The following is a 7521-nucleotide window of genomic DNA, read 5'->3' on the forward strand; positions in this document are numbered from 1 at the left end:
TTTGTGGCTACATCTCTTGTCATTCCTGCTTAGATACTTTATAATACAAAAAAATATGATTAGCTGATGGGCTTACTTTTTAAGCTTAGTTGGCTTTTTAAAATCGCTATATTGACCATAGTACTTTGGGTATTAATAAAGTAATGACATATCAGTAGTAACATTTGAAAACTTCTGCTCTTCTCTGGCCAATCTTCCACAATAAAACTTTATAATCATTAAAAAAAAATAAAGCAGGAAAGAGCATGAAGTGAATGAGAAGAAGTAAATGTTAATGTGATATGTATGGTTAGGCCTATTCTAGTCAGTGAACTGCCATGAACTCCTAGATGAAGGAGCAGAATTCTCTCTGTCAGTAAAAATAGCTGGCACACAAAAGCCCCTAAAATATTTTTTTTCAGGATGTAATAATTAAAAATAAAAGCATACTTTGTCTTATTACTTTTCCCTTGAAGTATGTTTCATTTGACTTTATTTTTTTAAAAATGAAACTGTATACAAACCTTGTCTTGAGCTGTTCTGTTGCTTGTCCAGTAGCTGTCTTCCCAAAATGTTTGCCGTGGATGAGTGAGCACAGATCCAGAGCTGCATTTATTTACTGGAAAATGTCAATTGATGTCAATCAATTTCTGGACCCATGGTTTGTTTTTTCTCCCCAGTGCCACCATCATTGTACCTTTCACTTCCTTCTGTACCATTGTTCAATAGCAGTGATCACACGCAGTCTCCTGAAATGATTGATCATTGAGCAATTCCTTTTCGTACAGTGGCTATGTATTCCTTCCACTCTGATACTTACTTTTTTGTGTCGTTTAATATTTAGCCTGCAGAATGCTTCAGTCTTTGAACTTGAGACTTTAATTTTTTAAAGAAATTAATCTAAGCATGTCTTTGTTGTATACCTTCATGTTGGAACAGAATCATAGCTGACTCTCCAGCAGGTTTTCAGAGGCATTAGTCTTATGGGAGGACATTGCAATTTAAACATGAGCATATACTAATCAACAATATAGAGTAAAAATGATACATTCACAGAGTTTTTATGCCATCCTATGTACTTGTAAAGTCACCAAATAGTTATTGTCATTTCTGGATTTGGGTTAAATATTGAAAAAATTATGTAACAACCTTGAACACATAAAAATGGCCCATTTCTGCACAAATCACTCAAATACTTATTGGGTCCTCATTATGCACCCAAGCATTTTGCCTGAGGCCTTGGAAATCAGAGAAAAAAATGCTAGGTATAAAGAAAAATGAGAGTAAATAAACTTTGGAGATCGTGGGTTAAAAGGATCTAAAAACATAACTTACTATATTAAAGTGATTGTTCAGGAGTAATGCTTCCTTTGTCTTTAGATTTTTTCATTATTTATGTCCACATCTCCAAGAAATTTAGATAAACATAAAAAATACTTATATGATTACTGCTGCTATACAGCAGTTGAAATTGTGAAACATTTGAAAGGCTTCCATCGTTCACTTGACAAAAGAGTGTAGTATTGTTCAACAAAGGTACTATTCTTTGTCCAAAGAGAGATACTAGTGTAATAAATGTAAATAGAAGTGACTATACTGTAAGAATAATTTATTTAATGGTGCTGTATGCCTATAGTAAAAAATCTGCTAACTTTAAATATTTTATGAAAAGTCTTTTTTTGTTTGTTTGTTTTGATTTGTACTCCAAAAATCAGGGGATAAAAAATTTTGGGAAATGCTAGATAATTCCTTACAGTGAAGATGTTGATTATCTAAGCTTTGACCTAATTCCTTGAAAGATAATAATTAGTATAGACAGAGTCAAATTTAGTTTTAGGGAAATTTTTTGTCATGACTTCACAAGTACATTTACTATCAGAATTTAAATCAGCTGAGGTTATTACAAAGGCATATATTAACATAGTTGATAGAACTGTTTTACCTGAATTTGACATCTATAAACAATTATTTGAGAATAATAGCAAATTGATTGTTTCTTTAAGTCATGCTGTTAGTCTATATTTTCAGTGTTGAAGATTCTAAGCCTTCAGATAAACACATCTACATTCATTTTAAAATGAAGGAGATTGTGGATTTATAGTGGGTATCTCAGAATGAGATTTGGAGTTACGGCTATAGTATATTTGCCAACTAAAGCCAATAAATCTCAGAGACATTGGTGTTGATCTGATTTTACCTTAAAAGCTACCAAATAATACTTCCTTCCCATCTTGTTTCCTGATAGGTGTTATAAACTTTCCGAGTGATGAAAGTTTATCATTTGGCACTAAAGGAAGAAGTAATACCTATTCGTCATTTAAATAAAAAGTCCCTAAAGAGCTGTGAGTCTCCCTGGTGGTGCATTTTTGAGGCATTGAGCTACCAACTGAAATGCCTGTGATTTGAACCCACCAGTCTCTCCATAGGAAAAAGTTACAGCAGTCTTCTCCCATAAAGATTTAGTTATATCCTTGAAACCATGTGATTTGGATGGCCTTTGGTATCTGGGATGAAATTGTAGGAGGGAAAAAAAAGATCCACTGGCTTATGACTGCATTTGACTGTCATGTCTTTCCAGTTCATTCAAAGCTACATATTTGATATAAGACTGCTCATTGTGAAGTCCCTGGTTAGAGGGGATTAAGTGGTTCTGTTGTTGCACTATTAGAAGTATATTTCTTGACCTTGGGGACGAGGATACTAGAGATCTGGTCAAGATGGTGTGCACCACAGAAGAGGACACAGAAGAGTCCAACTGTGTTCAGAACTCTGTTGTTAATAGCAAGTATATTGTTGCTTTAATGTCAGTCAGTTATACCTGCAACCTTCGTATGAGCCAGTACTATTCTAAGGACCATGAATTCCTTTTCTTATTAATCCTCAGAAATTTTTCAAGATGCCTAGAGATTTACTATTTTTTTAATCATTACAGTTTGTACATTAGCAAAGAAAGGCATATGGAGCAATAGCAAATGAAATATTAATAATACAGATCTTTCTGGTATGCCTCCACTGCTGTTGCTGCAATTCTCAGTGATAGAGACTCTCCACCCTTCATCAGATTCCCAAGGCTATAAATCTTTATGGAAAGAGGCTACCTATTTTTTATTCTGAGGAATCATTTGAACCAGGGACTTGACAGCAGTTTGATTTATTATTTACTACACTAGATGTCCGGGACCTCCCCAGAGTACTGATGAGCAACAATGTCAGTCTGGAGACGATGATGTGCCTGATCCAGGCCATGGTCTTTTCATTTACTTTCTATGACTCAGAAAGCTGGATAATGACAGAAGATGATAGAAGAATTGATGCCTTTGAGTTGTGATGCTAGAGAGGGGTATTGAATATAATATGAACTGTTAGGAAAATAAACAGATTCGTCTTGGGAGAGGGTGAAACCAGGCTGCTCCTTGAAGGTAAGGATTTTGAAGCTTTGTCTGACATACTATGAGCATGTTGCAGGGAGGGACCAATCCTTAGAGAGGAATATCGTGCATGGAAAGGTGAAGGGAGTCTATGGGAAACTGGGATAGGTGTGTTAGAGACAATGAGGTTGGCTCAAGATAGAGCAGAGTTCAGAGCTGTTGTACATAGGGTCACAATGAGACACAAGCAGATCAATAGCACATAAAATGCTAGATGACCCAACTTTACTTGCTGAAAGTGAAAAGGATATGAAACGCTTGCTGCAGAAGATCAAGGACTTCAGCCTTCAGCTTGGATAACATCTCAATATCAAGAAAACAAAGGTTCTCATCATAGAACCAACAGTCAAAATTATGATAGATGGGGAAAGGATTGAAGCAAGGATTTTATCTTGCTTGGATCAACAATGAATACCCTTGATAGCAGCAGTCCAGAATTCAGGAGACATATTGCATTGAGCAAGTGCTGTCAGGAATCACTCCAAACTGCTGAAGAGCAATGATGTCACTCTGAAGACTAAGGTGCACTTGATTCAGGTCCTAGTCTTCTCAATCACCTGCCACTTATCAGAGAGCTGAACATTGAGTAAGGATGACAGAAGAAGAATTTTGAACTTCAAGTTGTGGTGCTGGAGAAGAATTCTGAATATCCCATGAACTTTTAAAAGAACAAACAGGTATGTTGTGGGAAAGGGCAGCCAGAGTGCTCCTTGGAGGCAGAAATGGCAAAGGTTTATCTTTCATACTTTGGACATGTATCTAGGAAGGACTGTTTATTGGAAGGAGACATCATGCTTGGAAAGATAGAAAGTCAGTGAAGGAAAGGAAGACCCCCAACAAAATGAATTGGCACAGTGCCTTCAACAATATAGTGTGTCAGAGATGATGGGGATTATCACAGAATAAGGCAGGGTTCAGGTCGGCTGTTGATAGAGTCTCTACGAGTCATATTCAACTTGTTGGCACCTAACAACAAAAGCAACATGCTACCAAAAGAAAAACATTGTTATGCCCAATTACAAATGAGAATCAATTGATGTTGTTGTTGTTTGGTGCCGTCGAGTCGTAGACGACTCATAGCGATCCTATGAATGAACAGCCTGAGCACTGTTCGTACATAGAGTTTCCGGAGGTAAGACATTTCGGAAGTGGATGCCGCTCTTGCTTCCAAGCTTGATTTAGTCGGGAAGCTGCAACCAACACTGTCCACATGCCCGGAAAAGCAGTCAACTCCAAAAGCTTGCCACGATTCCTGCGCTCACACCACCATGCTCCTTCTGGCAAGGAGAACTTCCCAAGACCCTAATCAATTGATAGAGGAATTAAAAAAACAAAACACTTTTTCAAGATCGCAGAGCTTGTAAGTGGTAGTGCTGGAATACTAACAGAATTGCCATCCTTTCTTTTTGAAGAATAAAGACTAATTCTTTTAATACCTTTCTTGGCCAGAACCTTACAATGGACTTTATGGAAATACATGCTATACATAAGAGAAACATGAGTCTAATAGCTTAGAAAACAGAATCACAAAGAAAAAATAGTATGTGAAAAATGGGTTATGATTTTCTGGAGGCCATGTGTTTTAGGCTTTAAAGTATGATTGGACTGGATTTGAATTCTATTATATTACTCCTTAGCTGTGCACTTGTGGGGAACTTACCCTCTTTGAGCTTCTATTTTCTCAACTATAAAATGAGGCTTCCAAGAGAAGCTAGATAAATTGGGAAGCCCACTGTTGTCGAGTAGATTCTAACTCTTGATGGTGAGTAGTAGGACAGAAGTATTGCCCTTTGGGATGCTCAAGGCTGCAGATCTTTATGGAAACAGGCTGTTTCATCCTTTGCCTGCGTGTGGATAGTGGGTTCAAAATAATGATATTTTTCTTAATAGCCTAGTGGCAAGAAGCTGCACTGCAAATCCCAAAGGTACACGGTTCAAGGCTACCAGATGCTTCATGGAAGGTTGATGGACAGTCTCCAACTGTATGATTATCTGTATCTGAAAACCCACAGGAGAGTCAACTGTGGGTCTATTCCAACTCTATGGAACAACAACAACAGTCAAACCCTTAAATAACAGAGCCACCACCATTATTAAGTACTTAATGTGTACCAGGTATTGCATCATTTCTCTCACTTGAAGCTCTGGTGGCCTAGCCTGTAGGGACTGCTGCTAACCCAAAGAAAAGGGTGCCTTCCTAGAAGTTCAGCTTCACCAGTTGATTCTCAGGAGAAAAAAAAATCACAGTCTCCTCCCATGTGATTTACAGCATCTCAGAGACTCACTGGAGGGTAAGCTGTAGATTGGTTCCAATTTGCCCACAATTAGTTTGAGTTCTGAATTGTTCATTTGGTGTTTTAAGATAAGCTTTATCATTGCTATTTCAAAGGTCAGAAACAAATCTTGGAGAAATTGACTTACACTGGTTACCCAGGATATTACAGTTCACTTACCCACTCATTTGTTAGCCATTAAAGACTATTTAATTGTGTGTATATACTTTTCCTTAGAAACTTTATGATAGTAGAGTCATGCAGTATTGGTGTTCTTTGTTTTTAATCTGCTTTTTTTCATCACAATGTCTTTCAGCTTCATCCATGTTATATGGTGTTTCCCTAATCCTTGGTTATTATTTAGTGTTGTATAATATTCCATTGTTTTATCTACTATAGTTTATTCACTTATCTATTGATGGACACTTAGGTTGTTTCCATCTCTTTATAATTGTAAATAATGCTGCAGTGAATGTGAAGTACATGCATCTGTTCATGTACTAACATTTTTCGGGAGGGAGGATAAATAGTAAAGGGTTTACTAAGTGAAATTGTATCTCTTTCTCTATCTGTTTGAGGAACTGTTATACCATTTTTTCACACTGGTTGCACCATTCTATAATCCCAACAACAATATATGAACATTTTAATTTTTACGTAGCCCTTATTTTCTGTCTTATTGAACTTTGCTGTGATTCCCAGGGTGAGATGTCTCATGAACAAGCCTGGGTAGTACAGTGAGCTTATGTCGCGCTAAGTGCTCAACAGGTGAATTGTGGACATTATTTTCTTGTAAAGATTTACAGGCTCAAACCCAATGGAGGGTTTCTATGCATTAGAAGAGACCTCACTGCAGTGGATTTGGTTTTTTAATTAATGGCTAATGAAGGAGAGTCTTTCCCTATATGATTATTGGCTGTCTAAATGGTTTTTGTTTGTTTGTTTGTTTGTTTGTTTTTTTGTGAAAAACAGTTTCATTCCTGGGAATCCCCAGAACACTTCACTACGGTCATGAGATATGTGTACCTAGAACCCGAGAAGCTGTTGTCCAAACTGAGCAAGGGAAAGGTGCATGGTTTAAAAAATCAGGAAAAAGTATAAGGATTGTATCCGTTCTCCATCCCTTTTCAATCTGTACACTGAGCAAGTAATTCGTGGCATCAGGACCTGAGGAAGACTCATAAACAATCTCTGTTACACAGACTAGTCAACCTTGCTTGTTGAAAAGTGAGGAGGATATGAAACTGCTCTGCAAAAGACCAAGGACTAAAGCCTTTAGTACAGACTTCACCTTAACATCAAGGAAACGGTACTCACCACAGGATCAACAGTCAACATTAGGAAAGGTGGAGAAAGGATTGAAGCTGTAACTGATTTCTTATTTCTTGGACCAACAATCAAAACATCGACAGCATTATTTTTGTGTTTTCAAATCTGTTCCATTAGACAATTTTCCCTCCTAGATTATTCATGGCCACCAGAGCTCCCCAACAATACTTACTTTGTTGTTTGTTTTCAAAAGTGCTTTGATTACCCAAAATCTCTTTCACTTTCATATGAAGTTCAAAAACCCTTAACCTCAATAGCTTCACGCAAGAGCTATTCAGAGTTGGATCCTTTAGTGGATTTCCAGAGGCCATAAATAGGCTAGGAGGAGAATCCCATCCTTCTACGATGGAGCTACTGATACGGCTCTTTCATCAGAGAGGAACTACCTGAAGGTTAACAACCCGACTGTCTAGGGTTCCACCTCCTTAAAAAGGCTGAGGGAAGTGCGGGGGGGATTGTGTACCAATGAGGGAGTTTTTCTTTTGCTTTTCAAGGAGAGGAGCTAACGGGGG

Source organism: Elephantulus edwardii, unplaced genomic scaffold (genome assembly GCF_000299155.1).
Source record: "Elephantulus edwardii isolate Elephantulus edwardi_28Jun2011 unplaced genomic scaffold, EleEdw1.0 scaffold00014, whole genome shotgun sequence".
Lineage (NCBI taxonomy): Eukaryota > Metazoa > Chordata > Mammalia > Macroscelidea > Macroscelididae > Elephantulus > Elephantulus edwardii.